The sequence below is a fragment of the Haliotis rufescens genome, unplaced genomic scaffold, assembly GCF_023055435.1.
Source record: "Haliotis rufescens isolate VD_foot unplaced genomic scaffold, xgHalRufe1.0.p SCAF_11, whole genome shotgun sequence".
Classification (NCBI taxonomy): Eukaryota; Metazoa; Mollusca; class Gastropoda; order Lepetellida; family Haliotidae; genus Haliotis; species Haliotis rufescens.
The window spans coordinates 5,863,875-5,883,090 of NW_025963791.1; the positions used below are offsets into that span (position 1 = coordinate 5,863,875).

The 19,216-nt window shown below is 44.8% G+C and overlaps 1 protein-coding gene across 2 annotated transcripts in view; it reads left to right on the top strand.

Moving 5' to 3' along the window:
• The first annotated feature begins 8,316 nt into the window (after positions 1-8,316).
• LOC124134291 (guanylate cyclase 32E-like) overlaps positions 8,317-19,216 on the top strand; it is a 152,847-nt gene continuing 141,947 nt past the window's right edge. For both annotated transcript variants that reach the window (XM_048392142.1, XM_048392141.1), the window contains exon 1: positions 8,317-8,712. The gene's annotated coding sequence lies outside the window, so the exon portion shown is untranslated. The remainder of the gene's footprint in view (positions 8,713-19,216) is intronic.

Consider the following 19,216-nt stretch of genomic DNA (forward strand, 5'->3'; position numbering starts at 1 on the left):
AGGGAAGCAAGAACACAAGTGATGACCTGGAAATAATAGAGTCTGGACCAGACAGTTCAATGATTGATATTGTGATCAATAACACACGTCATCAGAGTACGCTGACACACAATCAACCAAGCCTGACCACCCGATCTATTATGTCGCCTCTTTGGTTGCTGGGGACGTATCCAACCCGGGATCTCCATGAGATTATTTTCTTCCATGACATGGCAGTGTGTAAGCAATTGTCATCAGATACATGGGCATTGTTGGCACTTGAATCCAAGCGTCCTTATTTGCCATCAATTATCTCGACGTATGTTCGATATCATCATGTGTGTTCTTCAACCCTGCCATATCATCACTTGTGTTTGTGCGTCCCTTAAATGTCACCACTTGTGTTTTTGCACCCCTTCCATCACTTGTGTTCTTGCTTCCCTCCCATGTCATCACTTGTGTTCTTGCACCCTTCCCTGTCATCACTTGTGTTCTTGCATCCCTTCCATGCCATCACTTGTGTTCTTGCTTCCCTTCCATGCCATCACTTGTGTTCTTGCTTCCCTTCCATGTCATCACTTGTGTTCTTGCTTCCCTTCCATGCCATCACTTGTGTTCTTGCACCCCTTCCATGCCATCACTTCTGTTCTTGCATCCCTCCCATGCCATCACTTGTGTTCGTGCATCCCTTCCATGACATCTCTTGTGTTCTTGCTTCCCTTTCATGTCATCACTTGTGTTCTTGCATCCCTGCCATGTCATCACTTGTGTTCTTGCACCCTTCCCTGTCATCACTTGTGTTCTTGCACCCCTTCCATGCCATCACTTGTGTTTTTGCACCCTTCCCTGTCATCACTTGTGTTCTTGCACCCCTTCCATGCCATCACTTGTGTTCTTGCACCCTTCCCTGTCATCACTTGTGTTTTTGCACCCCTTCCATCACTTGTGTTCTTGCTTCCCTCCCATGTCATCACTTGTGTTCTTGCACCCTTCCCTGTCATCACTTGTGTTCTTGCATCCCTTCCATGCCATCACTTGTGTTCTTGCTTCCCTCCCATGTCATCACTTGTGTTCTTGCACCCTTCCCTGTCATCACTTGTGTTCTTGCACCCCTTCCATGCCATCACTTGTATTCTTGCATCCCTTCCATGTCATCACTTGTGTTAGTGCACCCCTTCCATACCATCACTTGTGTTCGTGCATCCCTTCCATGTCATCACTTGTGTTCTTGCACCCCTCCCATGCCATCACTTGTATTCTTGCATCCCTTCCATGTCATCACTTGTGTTAGTGCACCCCTTCCATACCATCACTTGTGTTCTTGCATCCCTCCCATGTCACACTTGTGTTTTTGTACCCCTTCCATGCCATCACTTGTGTTCTTGCACCCCTTCCATGCCACCACTTCTGTTTTGCTTCCCTCCCATGTCATCAATTATCTTCTTGCATCCCTCCCATGCCATCACTTATGTTCTTGCTTCCCCTCCATGTCATCACTTGTGTTCTTGCATCCCTCCCATGCCATCACTTGTGTTCGTGCATCCCTTCCACGTCATCACTTGTGTTCTTGCACCCCTTCCATGCCATCACTTGTGTTCTTGCATCCCTCCCATGTCACACTTGTGTTTTTGTATCCCTTCCATGCCATCACTTGTGTTCTTGCATCCCTCCCATGCCATCACTTGTGTTCTTGCTTCCCTTCCATGTCATCACTTATGTTCGTGCATCCCTCCCATGTCATCACTTGTGTTCTTGCATCCCTCCCATGCCATCACATGTGTTCTTGCACCCCTTCTATGCCATCCCTTATGTTCTTGCTTCCCTTCCATGTCATCACTTGTGTTTTGCGTCCCTTCCATGCCATCACTTGTGTTCGTGCATCCCTTCCATGACATCTCTTGTGTTCTTGCTTCCCTTTCATGTCATCACTTGTGTTCTTGCATCCCTTCCATGCCATCACTTGTGTTCTTGCATCCCTTCCATGCCATCACTTGTGTTTTTGCTTCTCTTCCATGTCATCACTTGTGTTCTTGCTCCCCTTCTATGCCATCACTTGTGTTCTTGCTTCCCTTCCATGTCATCACTTGTGTTCTTGCATCCCTCCCTTGCCATCACTTGTGTTCTTGCATCCCTCCCATGCCATCACTTGTGTTCTTGCATCCCTCCCATGCCATCACTTATGTTCTTGCATCCCTCCCATGTCATCATTTGTTATCTTGCATCCCTCCCATGTCATCATTTGTGTTCTTGCATCCCTTCCATGTCATCAGTTGTGTTCTTGCTTCCCTTCCATGTCATCACTTGTGTTCTTGCATCCCTCCCATGTCATCATTTGTGTTCTTGCATCCCTCCCATGCCATCACATGTGTTCTTGCACCCCTTCTATGCCATCCCTTATGTTCTTGCTTCCCTTCCATGTCATCACTTGTGTTTTGCGTCCCTTCCATGCCATCACTTGTGTTCGTGCATCCCTTCCATGACATCTCTTGTGTTCTTGCTTCCCTTTCATGTCATCACTTGTGTTCTTGCATCCCTTCCATGTCATCACTTGTGTTCTTGCATCCCTTCCATGCCATCACTTGTGTTTTTGCTTCTCTTCCATGCAATCACTTGTGTTCTTGCTCCCCTTCTATGCCATCACTTGTGTTCTTGCTTCCCTTCCATGTCATCACTTGTGTTCTTGCATCCCTCCCTTGCCATCACTTGTGTTCTTGCATCCCTCCCATGCCATCACTTGTGTTCTTGCATCCCTCCCATGCCATCCCTTATGTTCTTGCATCCCTCCCATGTCATCATTTGTTATCTTGCATCCCTCCCATGTCATCATTTGTGTTCTTGCATCCCTTCCATGTCATCAGTTGTGTTCTTGCTTCCCTTCCATGTCATCACTTGTGTTCTTGCATCCCTCCCATGTCATCATTTGTGTTCTTGCATCCCTTCCATGCCATCACTTGTGTGCTTGCTTCCCTTCCATGTCATCACTTGTGTTCTTGCTTCCCTTCCATGTCATCACTTGTGTTCTTGCATCCCTCCCATGTCATCATTTGTGTTCTTGCATCCCTTACATGCCATCACTTGTGTTCTTGCTTCCCTTCCATGTCATCACTTGTGTTCTTGCTTCCCTTCCATGTCATCATTTGTGTTCTTGCTTCCCGTCCATGTCATCATTTGTGTTCTTGCATCCCTACCATGTCATCACTTGTGTTCTTGCATCCCTCCCATGTCATCATTTGTGTTCTTGCATCCCTTCCATGTCATCACTTGTGTTCTTGCACCCCTCCCATGCCATCACTTGTATTCTTGCATCCCTTCCATGTCATCACTTGTGTTAGTGCACCCCTTCCATACCATCACTTGTGTTCTTGCATCCCTCCCATGTCACACTTGTGTTTTTGTACCCCTTCCATGCCATCACTTGTGTTCTTGCACCCCTTCCATGCCACAACTTCTGTTTTGCTTCCCTCCCATGTCATCAATTATCTTCTTGCATCCCTCCCATGCCATCACTTATGTTCTTGCTTCCCCTCCATGTCATCACTTGTGTTCTTGCATCCCTCCCATGCCATCAGTTGTGTTCGTGCATCCCTTCCACGTCATCACTTGTGTTCTTGCACCCCTTCCATGCCATCACTTGTGTTCTTGCATCCCTCCCATGTCACACTTGTGTTTTTGTATCCCTTCCATGCCATCACTTGTGTTCTTGCATCCCTCCCATGCCATCACTTGTGTTCTTGCTTCCCTTCCATGTCATCACTTATGTTCTTGCATCCCTCCCATGTCATCACTTGTGTTCTTGCATCCCTCCCATGCCATCACATGTGTTCTTGCACCCCTTCTATGCCATCCCTTATGTTCTTGCTTCCCTTCCATGTCATCACTTGTGTTTTGCGTCCCTTCCATGCCATCACTTGTGTTCGTGCATCCCTTCCATGACATCTCTTGTGTTCTTGCTTCCCTTTCATATCATCACTTGTGTTCTTGCATCCCTTCCATGTCATCACTTGTGTTCTTGCATCCCTTCCATGCCATCACTTGTGTTTTTGCTTCTCTTCCATGCCATCACTTGTGTTCTTGCTCCCCTTCTATGCCATCACTTGTGTTCTTGCTTCCCTTCCATGTCATCACTTGTGTTCTTGCATCCCTCCCTTGCCATCACTTGTGTTCTTGCATCCCTCCCATGCCATCACTTGTGTTCTTGCATCCCTCCCATGCCATCACTTATGTTCTTGCATCCCTACCATGTCATCATTTGTTATCTTGCATCCCTCCCATGCCATCACTTATGTTCTTGCATCCCTTCCATGTCATCACTTGTGTTCTTGCATCCCTCCCATGTCATCATTTGTGTTCTTGCATCCCTTCCATGCCATCACTTGTGTTCTTGCTTCCCTTCCATGTCATCACTTGTGTTCTTGCTTCCCTTCCATGCCATCACTTGTGTTCTTGCACCCCTTCCATGCCACCACTTCTGTTTTGCTTCCCTCCCATGTCATCAATTATCTTCTTGCATCCCTCCCATGCCATCACTTATGTTCTTGCTTCCCCTCCATGTCATCACTTGTGTTCTTGCATCCCTCCCATGCCATCATTTGTGTTCTTGCATCCGTTCCATGCCATCACTTGTGTTCTTGCTTCCCTTCCATGTCATCACTTATGTTCTTGCATCCCTCCCATGTCATCACTTGTGTTCTTGCATCCCTCCCATGCCATCACATGTGTTCTTGCACCCCTTCTATGCCATCCCTTATGTTCTTGCTTCCCTTCCATGTCATCACTTGTGTTTTGCGTCCCTTCCATGCCATCACTTGTGTTCGTGCATCCCTTCCATGACATCTCTTGTGTTCTTGCTTCCCTTTCATATCATCACTTGTGTTCTTGCATCCCTTCCATGTCATCACTTGTGTTCTTGCATCCCTTCCATGCCATCACTTGTGTTTTTGCTTCTCTTCCATGCCATCACTTGTGTTCTTGCTCCCCTTCTATGCCATCACTTGTGTTCTTGCTTCCCTTCCATGTCATCACTTGTGTTCTTGCATCCCTCCCTTGCCATCACTTGTGTTCTTGCATCCCTCCCATGCCATCACTTGTGTTCTTGCATCCCTCCCATGCCATCACTTATGTTCTTGCATCCCTCCCATGTCATCATTTGTTATCTTGCATCCCTCCCATGCCATCACTTATCTTCTTGCTTCCCTTCCATGCCATCACTTATGTTCTTGCATCCCTTCCATGTCATCACTTGTGTTCTTGCATCCCTCCCATGTCATCGTTTGTGTTCTTGCATCCCTTCCATGCCATCACTTGTGTTCTTGCTTCCCTTCCATGTCATCACTTGTGTTCTTGCTTCCCTTCCATGCCATCACTTGTGTTCTTGCACCCCTTCCATGCCACCACTTCTGTTTTGCTTCCCTCCCATGTCATCAATTATCTTCTTGCATCCCTCCCATGCCATCACTTATGTTCTTGCTTCCCCTCCATGTCATCACTTGTGTTCTTGCATCCCTCCCATGCCATCATTTGTGTTCTTGCATCCGTTCCATGCCATCACTTGTGTTCTTGCACCCCTTCCATGCCATCACTTGTGTTCTTGCATCCCTCCCATGCCATCACTTGTGTTCGTGCATCCCTTCCATGACATCTCTTGTGTTCTTGCTTCCCTTTCATGTCATCACTTGTGTTCTTGCATCCCTGCCATGTCATCACTTGTGTTCTTGCATCCCTTCCATGTCATCACTTGTGTTCTTGCATCCCTTCCATGTCATCACTTGTGTTCTTGCATCCCTTCCATGCCATCACTTGTGTTTTTGCTTCTCTTCCATGCCATCACTTGTGTTCTTGCTCCCCTTCTATGCCATCACTTGTGTTCTTGCTTCCCTTCCATGTCATCACTTGTGTTCTTGCATCCCTCCCTTGCCATCACTTGTGTTCTTGCATCCCTCCCATGCCATCACTTGTGTTCTTGCATCCCTCCCATGCCATCACTTATGTTCTTGCATCCCTCCCATGTCATCATTTGTTATCTTGCATCCCTCCCATGCCATCACTTATCTTCTTGCTTCCCTTCCATGCCATCACTTATGTTCTTGCATCCCTTCCATGTCATCACTTGTGTTCTTGCATCCCTCCCATGTCATCGTTTGTGTTCTTGCATCCCTTCCATGCCATCACTTGTGTTCTTGCTTCCCTTCCATGTCATCACTTGTGTTCTTGCTTCCCTTCCATGCCATCACTTGTGTTCTTGCACCCCTTCCATGCCACCACTTCTGTTTTGCTTCCCTCCCATGTCATCAATTATCTTCTTGCATCCCTCCCATGCCATCACTTATGTTCTTGCTTCCCCTCCATGTCATCACTTGTGTTCTTGCATCCCTCCCATGCCATCATTTGTGTTCTTGCATCCGTTCCATGCCATCACTTGTGTTCTTGCACCCCTTCCATGCCATCACTTGTGTTCTTGCATCCCTCCCATGCCATCACTTGTGTTCGTGCATCCCTTCCATGACATCTCTTGTGTTCTTGCTTCCCTTTCATGTCATCACTTGTGTTCTTGCATCCCTGCCATGTCATCACTTGTGTTCTTGCATCCCTTCCATGTCATCACTTGTGTTCTTGCATCCCTTCCATGTCATCACTTGTGTTCTTGCTCCCCTTCCATGCCATCACTTGTGTTTTTGCTTGTCTTCCATGTCATCACTTGTGTTCTTGCATCCCTCCCATGCCATCATTTGTGTTCTTGCATCCCTCCCATGTCATCATTTGTGTTCTTGCATCCCTTCCATGCCATCACTTGTGTTCTTGCTTCCCTTCCATGTCATCATTTGTGTTCTTGCATCCCTTCCATGTCATCACTTGTGTTCTTGCATCCCTCCCATGCCATCACTTGTGTTCTTGCATCCCTCCCATGTCATCACTTGTGTTCTTGCATCCCTTCCATGTCATCACTTGTGTTCTTGCACCCCTTCCATGCCATCACTTGTGTTTTTGCTTCTCTTCCATGTCATGGAAGAAAATAATCTCATGGAGATCCCGGGTTGGATACGTCCCCAGCAACCAAAGAGGCGACATAATAGATCGGGTGGTCAGGCTTGGTTGATTGTGTGTCAGCGTACTCTGATGACGTGTGTTATTGATCACAATATCAATCATTGAACTGTCTGGTCCAGACTCTATTATTTCCAGGCCGCTGCCATACAGCTGGAATGTTGCCGAATGCGGCGTTAAACAAACAAACAAACAAACAAACTCTCGTGTAAGGATTAATACCCCATTATCTCTGCCCTGCCTGCCCACACCCATCTCCGACTTTAACAACTTGCATCAATCATCACACTTTCCCGCTGTTTTGTTAATGTAATCAGCCAAATGTAACGAAGTGTGAATGGAACATACAGGTGTGAGCACGTCTGCCTTGTCGGGTCAGGGTACCTCGTTTAGGTATGTACATTAGCCATGATCAGCTTAGCGGGAAATGGAGCATGGCGCACCGATCCGAACCGACGTGTTCCAGTGCGGCTCGCTGCTCCCGTCTGTCGCCGTACCGGGAAGGTGTTGTCGTCTGCTCTCCCGTCACGTGCAGCTTGTCGGATGTTGACTCTTGACTCCGTATGATCCCCCCACTATACTGTGTCAACATATGTGTGCAGGATATTGCGGACTCCAAAATAATCGCATGTAGTCGATATTAGATTGTGGAATATAAAATGTATTGGTCAATTTAGCCAATGTGATCACATTGAATATGGAGATGGATGTGGTCAATGCTAAAAGCTATATTTGGGGTAGACTAACATTTAGTCTCTGAAATCTTATATTACACAATATCCTTCTTGACTCTAAAAATAAAAAAATTCCCTATGCTGATTTCAGAGCTAGCTTGAGCTGGCTAGACTTGCTTTTGTATGCATTTCTAGATTATTATTTTTGCATAAAATAAATATATTCCACGGTCATGGTGCAGGACTAAATTTGGGGATAATGGGATTATATTGCAGATTGACGTCGAAAGAAGTGAATCTCATATAGATATATTGTTTTCTTAGAAAATGATTACAGTATACAGTCAAAATTTGACTGTGAAAATATTGATGAACTGCCATAAGTTGTGCATATATATTGTCGTACCTCAAACTCCAGATATCAGAGATCGTAAAATAGATTATTAAATGGTCTTAGTCTGAAAAGTTTACAACACAATATATACCTCTGTCCATCCATCTGAAACGTTAACAACGCAAATCTCTTCCCCACTCTACAACTATTAAATCTCGTAGTGGTGTATAAAATGCCGCGGCTGTTTAACGACCAGACTCTGCCTGACTACCTCCCCCTCCCCTAGTCCTACCCGCTCCCGACACACGCCCCCTGCAACACTCTCCGGCGCTCCTACCCTGCGTGTTAAATCGAGATTGAGATGGCGAGTTTCTCCCCGTAAGGCAGCAATCGCTATCACAGCGACCAGCCGTTTCCTGGCACAGGGGCCACTTGAACCTCCAGCCATCACCCTCACTAGCGGATCCCCTCTCTACCCTCCGACTCCTCGCTGCCCCACACAGTACTTGCAGTAACGCTGTCGGTTACATCCTTTGTGTCAAGCTTTTGTGGAGTCGTCCTGACTATGTGTGTTTGAATATCGTGATGTCAACACCCTACTCCCAGTGACTAGCGTTATACCGCAGTGTTCCGCACAGGACAAGGATATTCGTTCATTGGATACATTGCAAGAAAGGCCCCACCGTAAGTTTTTTTTATTAATTTCGTACACTCATCATGACTCTATGAAGTACATTGGCATATATATATACATCTATCTCCCAATGTCAACAGACTTCCCCCCGCCTCTTACAACTGTGTAATGTGATCTCGGGTCGCCTATTTAACTAGACCATATTGCCTTCGCTCTACCAGGTTCGTTTACTTCCCTGTTTCTATATATGCTATAGTAAAGTGACGACAAGCAACCGATGAATACCGTCAAGAGAGTGATGTATATTTCAACGAACAGCTGATCGGAAAGCTTTCCAGCCACGTGTCCGGCAGATTGCATTACAGTTGAATCGTACAATAGGACAGCGTTGGGATGTTAACACAAAACAGATGAGTCAAGTGGAAACGTATTGACATACATGCTTATTATTCTTTCACATTTTCATCACTGGGATTGCTGTACCGAGTTGTTTTGCATACCGCTCATTTATCAGATTTACAAGCTATTTGACGCCGAGCTGCATTCGTACACGGACTATATATATGACGCTATAGCTTTTGGTCCTCTAAGTAATACATTTCAATGTTGATATGACATAATTTATTATATATTCGACATGTAGCGTCCTCATATGGCCGTCATTTCCTTGGTTCAGAAGGTGTACACACAGCGATCCATGGTGTGTGTGTGTGTGTTATTAAGGGGTTTATGGTATAGGCGTGTGTATTGTGAAGAAGGTACTCTACAAACACATTTAAACACACCACTAGACTTGCACACGTCTCTAAGGCAATAATTATTAGTTTAAATCATAATTTCTAGATTACATGTATGTAAATAATAACAAGTTGGCCCTCCGTATAAGAGACAGGAGTCTTAGTGAACTGACCACATATCTAGACTTGCCTATTAGGAAGATAGAATTATTACACATTTATGGACGTTTCTTTCAGTACAGCCTTGGAGCAAGGCTAAAAAACATATAATGACACACTTAAGGTGGGAAACATTGTAAGGTCCCCACCCACCCACACATGCTCACATACACTAAAGGTTAACATTCCACGACACCCCCCTCCCCCTCCCACCCTTTATACACACTGAGGTAACGACCCCACGACACACACATACACACACGCACGCACGCACGCGCACACACGCACAAGCATATACACAGGCACAACCAGGGCGGTCGGGTGGCCTAGTGGTTACAGCGTTCGCTCGTCACGCTGAAAACCCGGGTTCGATTCCCGACATGGGTACAATGTGTGAAGCCCATTTCTGGTGTCCCCCGCCGTGATATTGCTGGAATATTGCTTAAAGCGACATAAAACCATACCCACTCACTCACTCACTCACTCACTCACTCACAGGCACACCCACCCTTCCCCTACTTTAAATGTTACCATCCATAATATGACCCCCACACCACACTTCAAACAAAGCTTTCACTATCTGTTTCATTGATTCACGTTATTAGAACCTATCGATAATCTACAGTAATATCGATGTCAATAATACTGATATTTTAATTTTGCCTTGATCGATTACGATGCACCAATATTTCGATGCACCTTTGATATTATTTATGTACTAATATCCCCAAGGTTATATTTTATAACTGCCATTGATCCCATTACACTCAGCCGTGCAGTCATTTCGAGTCTAATTCGAACCGTGTAATTATATATTTGATCGTTCATATGTTTGCACTATTTATTGGTTCAGTTATTCTCAATTATTACTCATTAAACTATCCCTGTTTGATAACCACGCAGAGAAAATTATTCAAACACGCAGCGTCGTGTTTTATCATGTTCGGTTGTTTTGCTCATTCTTTTGAAAAATCAAAACTATTATTTGAAGTAGTTAATTTTTAACATCTCAAGCTAATGAAACTTTGCAGCCACGAATTGTTATATCTAAACAGTACGTTATAGGTGTTGAAATTAACATCCAGGTGATTGACGTGACCATGAACTTTTTCAGCAAAATGGTTTGCTATAGATGTTGAAATTGACATGCAGGTGGTTGACGTGACCATGAACTATACAAGCAAAATGGTTTGCTATAGATGCTGCAATTGACATCTAGGTGATTGACGAGACCATGAACTATTTCAGCAAAATAGTTTGCTATAGATGTTGAAATTGACATGCAGGTGGTTGACGTGACCATGAACTATGCAAGAAAAATGGTTTGCTATAGATGCTGCAATTGACATCTAGGTGATTGACGAGACCATGAACTATTTCAGCAAAATGGTTTGCTATAGATGTTGAAATTGACATGCAGGTGGTTGACGTGACCATGAACTATTTCAGCAAAATAGTTTGCTATAGATGTTGAAATTGACATCTAGGTGATTGACGAGACCATGAACTATACAAGCAAAATAGTTTGCTATAGATGTTGAAATTGACATCTCGTTGATTGACGTGACCATGAACTATTTCAGCTAAATAGAATGCTTAAGGATACAACATACTTGATATTCTGGAGGGTGTATAATACCACACCACCTCCAGAACATCAAGTATTTTGTATACTTTATGAATATACCTAGGCGTATCCACACACTATTGTGTGTTATAATGTGACATGGATCTGTTGCGATATCTCAAACCACCATCTCTAAAAGCCGATTCGAAATATTCCATTAACATAAAGAGTTTCAAATGGACCACACTTTAAGAATAGCGAATCAAAGTTAACTCCAACGCTTTTAACTTGATGTAAGGTTTAATCGACGCAATGGTTGAGGCAGAATTCTCCTTGGCACTATAAAGTGTAATATCGGTACCGTTTGTTTCGGACTACGACTAACACATTTCCGCTATATTTCCGAATGTCCCGGGACTTCAAAACACATTTCCGATATATTTCCGAAGGTCCCGGGACTTCCAGACGCATTTCCGATATATTTCCGAAGGTCCCGGGACTTCAAAAAGCATTCCGATATATTTCACTCTATACACTCTACCTCTCTTTTTGAATATTTGATATAAGGACTAAAAACAGTCGAGAGTCCTTTAAACTACTCCATGTTGTAACAGAAATACACCACCAAGATACACATACCAGTGGGGAGCTCTAATGTTTATGCAAGGCTGCAATACGCCTTCATGATACTCTACGATCTCATATATATATATACGAGGGGGGTATTTCCAAAGCTTCCGTGATGTTAGTTGGTCGATAGTGGATTCATTCCGGTCTCTGTCTGAAGTAAATACTTGTTCAATTAAGGTTCTCGGTGGTCGAGTCATAATTAAAGGAGGACAGTCGATGACAATGTCAACATCCACTTCTCAGGTAACAACGTCATCCTTCACAGGGTGGTCATGGTAGCTGATAAGCCTCGGAGAGCCTCCAGCACAAGGGAGCGATCAGTGCCGTAGATTTTAAAGATTGTTGCCTTGATTGATAACCTGTATAAGCACTGTAGATTCCTGAAGAATGTGATGGTTAGTGGGTATTGCTAGTTCCGCAGATTCCTGATGTCTGCGTTAATGGCTAGTGTTATTAGTACCGTGGATTCCTGAAGACTGCGTTAATGACTAGTGTTGTTAATACCGCCGATTCCTGAAGACCGCCTTTATGGCTAGTGTTGTTAATACCGCCGATTCCTGAAGACTGCCTTTATGGCTAGTATTGTTAATACCGCCGATTCCCGAAGACTGCGTTAATGGCTAGTGTTGTTAATACCGCCGATTCCTGAAGACGGCGTTAATGGCTAGTGTTGTTAATACCGCCGATTCCCGAAGACGGCGTTAATGGTGGGTATTGTTTATACCGCCGATTCCTGAAGACTGCGTTATTGGCTAGTGTTGTTTATACCGCCGATTCCTGAAGATTGCCTTAATGGCTACTGTTGTTAATATCGCCGATTCCCGAAGATTGCGTCTATGACTAGTGCTGTAAATGATAAGCCGTCTATACTGTAGATTCCCGAAGACTGCGTTAATGATCAGCTATGTCAGTACTGTTGAATATTGAAAACAGCGCCCTTGTCTACTGATTGAAGCGCTTATATCGGGGGTACTGGGCATGGGGCATAACCTCCAGTTCAACACGTGTATATGTTTACCCGCGGGCAAGCTCTAAGTCAGCAGTATACACTTCTAAGTGGCACTGTTTTGGATGCCTGATTCATCAAATGTCCACATACATGTATCAACATTGTAGACACCAGCGTTCTCGTTCAAGATTAATGATGTATATTTATACCGTGTTTACGGCAAGCCAAGGGTCGGACTAAGGTGAAGACAGAACGTGTGATATCTTGAAGAGTGTTCTCTGCACAGCCAGATTGATGGTGTATACAATGACGATAGATGTTGGAACTGATACTGTGCATGTCCGTGATGGATCAGCCTGGTGCATCAATTGTACCTGAGAACATTCACTCTGCATCAGTTGTACTCGAGAACGTCACTCTGCATCAGTTGTACCCGAGAACGTCACTCTGCATCAGTTGTACTCGAGTTCGTCAATGTACATTCGTTGTACCTGAGAACGTCACTCTGCATCAGTTGTACTCGAGAACGTCACTCTGCATCAGTTGTACTCGAGAACGTCACTCTGAATCAGTTGTACTCGAGAACGTCACTCTGCATCAGTTGTACTCGAGGTCGTCAATGTACATTAGTTGTACTCGAGAACGTCACTCTGCATCAGTTGTACTCGAGAACGTCACACTGCATCAGTTGTACCCGAGGACGTCACTCTGCATCAGTTGTACCCGAGGACGTCACTCTGCATCAGTTGTACTAGAGGACGTCACCCTGCATCAGTTGTACTAGAGGACGTCACTCTGGATCAGTTGTACTCGAGAACGTCACTCTGCATCAGTTGTATTCGAGAACGTCACTCTGCATCAGATGTACTAGAGGACGTCTGTATGCCTCAGTTGTACCCGAGGACGTCACTCTGCATCAGTTGTACTAGAGGACGTCACTCAGCATCAGTTGTACTCGAGAACGTCACTCTGCATCAGTTGTACTAGAGGACGTCACTCTGCATCAGTTGTACTAGAGGACGGCACTCTGCATCAGTTGTACTCGAGAACGTCACTCTGCATCAGTTGTACTCGAGGTCGTCAATGTACATTAGTTGTACTAGAGGACGTCACTCAGCATCAGTTGTACTTGAGGTCGTCATTCTGCATCAGTTGTAGTAGAGGACGTCCCTAGTCCTCAGTTGTACCCGAGGACGTCAATATGCATCAGTTGTACTCGAGGACGTCAGTGTACATCAGTTGCATCGAGGACGTCAGTGTACATCACTTCTACTTGAGGACGTCACCCTGCATCAGTTGTACTCGAGGTCGTCAAAGTACATCAGTTGTACTCGAGAACGTCACTCTACATAAATTCTACTTGAGGACATCAGGATGCATCAGTTGTACTCGAGGACGGCTGTGTGCCTCAGTTGTATTAGAGGACGTGTGTATGCCTCAGTTGTACTCGAGGACGTCAGTATGAATCAGTTGTACGCGAGGACGTCAGTGTACATCAGTTGCACTCGAGGACGTCAGTATGCATCAGTTGTAATCGAGGACCTCACTATGCATCAGTTGTACTCGAGGACGCCAATATGCATCAGTTGTACTCGAAGATGTCAACATGCAACAGTTGTACTCGAGGACGTCAATATGCATCAGTTGTACTCGAGGATGTCAACATGCAACAGTTGTACTCGAGGACGTCAGCGTGCATCAGTTGTACTCGAGGACGTCAGCGTGCATCAGTTGTACTCAAGGACGTCACTTAGGATGAGTTGTATCCGTGGACGCCACTATGCATCAATTGTACTCGAGGATGTCAAAATGCAACAGTTGTACTCGAGGACGTCAGCGTGCATCAGTTGTACTCGAGGACGTCAGCGTGCATCAGTTGTACTCAAGGACGTCACTTAGGATGAGTTGTATCCGTGGACGCCAGTATGCACCAGTTGTATTTGTGGACGTGAGTACGCTTCAGCTGTAATGGCGGACATCGGAGTGCCGGCAGATTAGAGGAAGGATATGGCTTAAGTAATGCTATGCGATAGGGCAGCCCAGTTATTAAAGTGTACGCTCGCTGTATCTAGGGCCTGGTTTGGATCCCTACGTGGTATGGTCTATTTTCCTTTGCTTTGGCTGTTCGAAGCATACTGCGGACCGAATCCTGTCTCGTTGTTCTGAACGCGTCACATAATGTCGGAGATTTACACCACAGGCTAAGCATGAAAACGAAAGCGAAACCCGCCCGTATGAAACAGCTGTTAATAATCACTGATAATAACGCCCTTTCACTGATAACACAGCTCCTCATGCATGCAAACATGCTCGTTATTAATTATAAAAATGACGCCGCTTCGCTTTGATAATGAATCCTGGTCTAGCTTATCCGAGGGTGTCAACTATTGAAAAATAATATCTTTTACCCTTTGGATTTCTCCCGCAGCAAGCCGAAACGCCGAACTATCGTATTATTCACCCTCTACCGTACGCGACACTATCAAGTATCAGTTTAAAATGAATAATCTGCACTTGACAAACAGGAAATGTCTCTATAGGATATATTTCATCATAGATTTAACAGACGGTCTCCGTGGTCTAGTGGTAGAGCGTCTGCCCGGAGAGCGGAAGGTCGGGGTTCGATTCCCGGTCGCGTCATACACGTTAAAATATGGTACTTGTTGTTACATTGACAGACGCTCGGCTTTAAGGGGTAAAACAATTATTAGTAGGCTGAGATATTTCTTAAAATAAAAATAATTGCTTTCTCTTAGGCGAAACCGCCTCCTTTGTCTGGTGGTAGATCGTCCGCCCGGAGAGCGGAAGGTTCGGGGTTCGATCCCCGGCGGCGCCACACCAAAAGGGTTAAAACAAGTATTGGTAGGCTGGGATATTTATTAAAATAAAAATAATTGCTTTCTCTTAGGCGAAACCACCTCCTTTGTCTGGTGGTAGATCGTCCGCCCGGAGAGCGGAAGGTTCGGGGTTCGATCCCCGGCGGCGCCACACCAAAAGGGTTAAAACAAGTATTGGTAGGCTGGGATATTTATTAAAATTAAAATAATTGCTTTCGCTATTGGTCTAGTGGCAGAGCGTCCGCCCGGAGAGCGGAAGGTTCTGGGTTCATACCAAAGGCGTACCTGGCGTACCTGGCGTCATACCAAAGGGCTTTAAAAGATGGTACTTGTTGTTACCCTGTCTGACGCTCGACACTAAGGGGCTAAAACAAGGACTGGTCAGCTCGGAGTGTACTGTGTCTGAGTGGGGTATTCATGTTAAACAGCGGCATGATATGTCAGTGGACTAGCACTTTAAAAGAGGCATTAGTCCGGACTAATACTATCAGAGAGAGAGAGAGAGAGAGAGAGAGAGAGAGAGAGAGAGAGAGAGAGAGAGAGAGAGAGAGAGAGAGAGAGAGAGAGAGAGAGAGAGAGAGAGAGAGAGAGAGAGAGAGAGAGAGAGAGAGAGAGAGAGAGAGAGAGTTTGGCACGTCGCTGTATAAGAGCAATAATCTTGAACGCGACGTTTAACCCCACTTCACCCCACTTCCTTGGTTTTCTGTACCCTTTCAAAAACACCCGGGCTTTGAATGAACGCCAGCATAATCTTGGGCCCAGGTGGTTATAATAGGCGCCCAGCAACCATTGTTAGACGTAAGGTGACTAAATTCGATCAGGTGGCCAGGCTCAGTGACTATGCCGAGTAAGGGTCACCGTGCCCCCATGGTGCTGGTCGTTGCTCATGTTTTCAACCTCTGCCTTGTCCAGTCTACAGGCCATCGGGTCGGAATATCGCTCTCTACGTGTTCTCAATAACCTCATGTTATATTCATTCTATTAGCAATACCCTGCGCCCTTGTCACCATAGCTTCGTTGTGAGTCCGATTCAAATTCACATTTCTGGCGGAATTGAACCCGGGCTGTCTGCGGGACTAGCGAACGCTTTAACCCCCAGGCTACACCAGTGTCCCGTTCTATGTTAGAGAAAGTGTGAGTGAGTGAGTTTGGTTTTACGCCGCTTTTAGCAATATTTCAGCAATATCACGTCGGGGGACACCAGAAATGGGCTTCACACATTGTACCCATGTCGGGAATCGAACCCGGGTCTTCGGCGTGACGAGCGAACGCTTTAACCACTAGGCTACCCGACTGCCCCGGTAAGAGATAGGGGCGATGGAGGTCGTGAGTTGATTCCCAAAACGAAGTTGCCAAATCAGTCCAGGGTATCTGTAATACTATAATCCTAATAGTATGGAGATATAATGCACTGGATAACAGAGGATGATGCCTGCGTCGGTAAACAACATTCATCCACCCTCTCTCACGGTCGGTAAACAGGCATATGACATATTGAACGTGTCGCTGTTCTGTTTCTCCAACTGTAAATAGGTTGTGTGTCCTAACTGTGATATTCTAGGTTACTCTAATGAGGTGTGATATTGACCAGGGGACCAACGTCACGTCCAGAAGAGAACACTTGTCTAAAAATCAATAGTTTATAATGTCAGACGTCAAAGTACTGATATAATGTTAATAAAACTTCACTCAGCTTGTCGCGCCACGGGGGCCAAGTCGTCTAAGGCGTCGCAATTAGCTGTGCAGATTGCGTCCCTTAGACATGCCAGGAACTTATTATCGTGGGTTCGAACCCCGGTTCTCCCTGATTATATTTCTAGGATTATCAGCACGTGCCCATGCTTGTGAGTTTCATTAAGGTGTTTTGGGGGAACCAGTGGTTAAACAGGGGTTTCAATTTCAGTACAGTGTTTGAAGCCGTGATATTGTCGCCGAAATTGTTAAAAGCGTTGGTGGAAAGTTTTACTCACTGCATTGAGAAATAGGGGGCATGTGTAGCCCAGTCGTTTAAGGCGCCGCCATTCGCTGTGCAGAGTTGCGTCCCTTGGGCACGCCAGAAACCTATGATTGTGGGTTCGAATCCCGGTTCGCCCCGATTATGTTTCTAAGTTTGTCAGCACCATACCCGTGCATCACTTCGGGCTTTCCTCCTACATTAAGCTGAGACGCCGCGATATAACTTGAATTTTGTTAAAAGAGGCGTGAAACCCAACTCACTCACTCACTCATTGAGATATAACAGAAAAACTGTTCAAAGCAGCGTTAAACCAAACTTTACTCACTCGTACCTCAACGGTGTAAGACGTCATTACGCTTATCAACAGCTTGTTCGTCTGGCCCAGACTCGATAATATGCAGACCGCCATTATGTAGCAGGGATAGTGCTAACTGCGGCGTAAAACAACACACTTGACACACGAGGCGTTTGTGGATTAGGTGATGTCCAAAACCTGATGTTGTTTAGGCACTGTTTATATCAGGACGGATGACCATCCATAAAATATATCTTCCGGTCAAGCAGTTGTACATTTTCCTTTCGACAAGGCCTGAGGAATACACAAGGAGGAACACAACTTTATTCAAACAAAACACTGCTTCTCATCAGAATGTATTGGGGACGGTGGGGTAGCCAAATTACCATGATATTGCTGGAATATTGCGTAAAACCATACTCAGTCACTCACTCAGAATGTATTGCATTATGTTCTACAGGCCTGAGGCCTCTTCAGTAGGGAAATAGAAGATTATTATAAATACACAATGACATGTTTCCGAGCAAACTCCAGATTGTTGTGTATGGTGCTGTCTGGAACTTATCATAGACGGACAATGGTAAATTATGAAGAATGAACGTTTTCATGGTTCACGGAAATAGAAGATTATTATAAATACACAATGACATGTTTCCGAGCAAACTCCAGATTGTTGTGTATGGTGCTGTCTGGAACTTATCATAGACGGACAATGGTAAATTATGAAGAATGAACGTTTTCATGGTTCACGGAAATAGAAGATTATTATAAATACACAATGACATGTTTCCGAGCAAACTCCAGATTGTTGTGTATGGTGCTGTCTGGAACTTATCATAGACGGACAATGGTAAATTATGAAGAATGAACGTTTTCATGGTTCACGGAAATAGAAGATTATTATAAATACACAATGACATGTTTCCGAGCAAACTCCAGATTGTTGTGTATGGCAATGTCTAGAACGTAAAACTATCATAGACAGACAATAGTAAATTATGAAGAATGAACGTTTTCTTGGTTCATAATGACATCACATAAACGTAGAATATCGGCCCATGTTCTGTCGGTGTCTCTGACATTTCAGTTTCCCAATGGTTAAAAGATGAACAGCCTCCAACATCAACATTGCTCTCCCACTTTTATTTTTAAGAGGTTTTTAATTCTTGTTTTAAAACAATGAAATGCTCAAACGTTTGAATTTGCTCTGGAAAATACATAGCTTAAAACCTTCTTATATTGTATAATTGCTATTCTATTTGTTTGTCGTTGCTGAAATCTCCGAAAAGACCCACTGTTTTTAACTTTGATAACTATCAAAACCAGTTATACTTCCTTTGAATACCATCTTTGGTTTGGCATTTGGCAACACAAATTTAACAATCAAACAATCAACTCTCATCTTATTGTGGTGTTATGTATG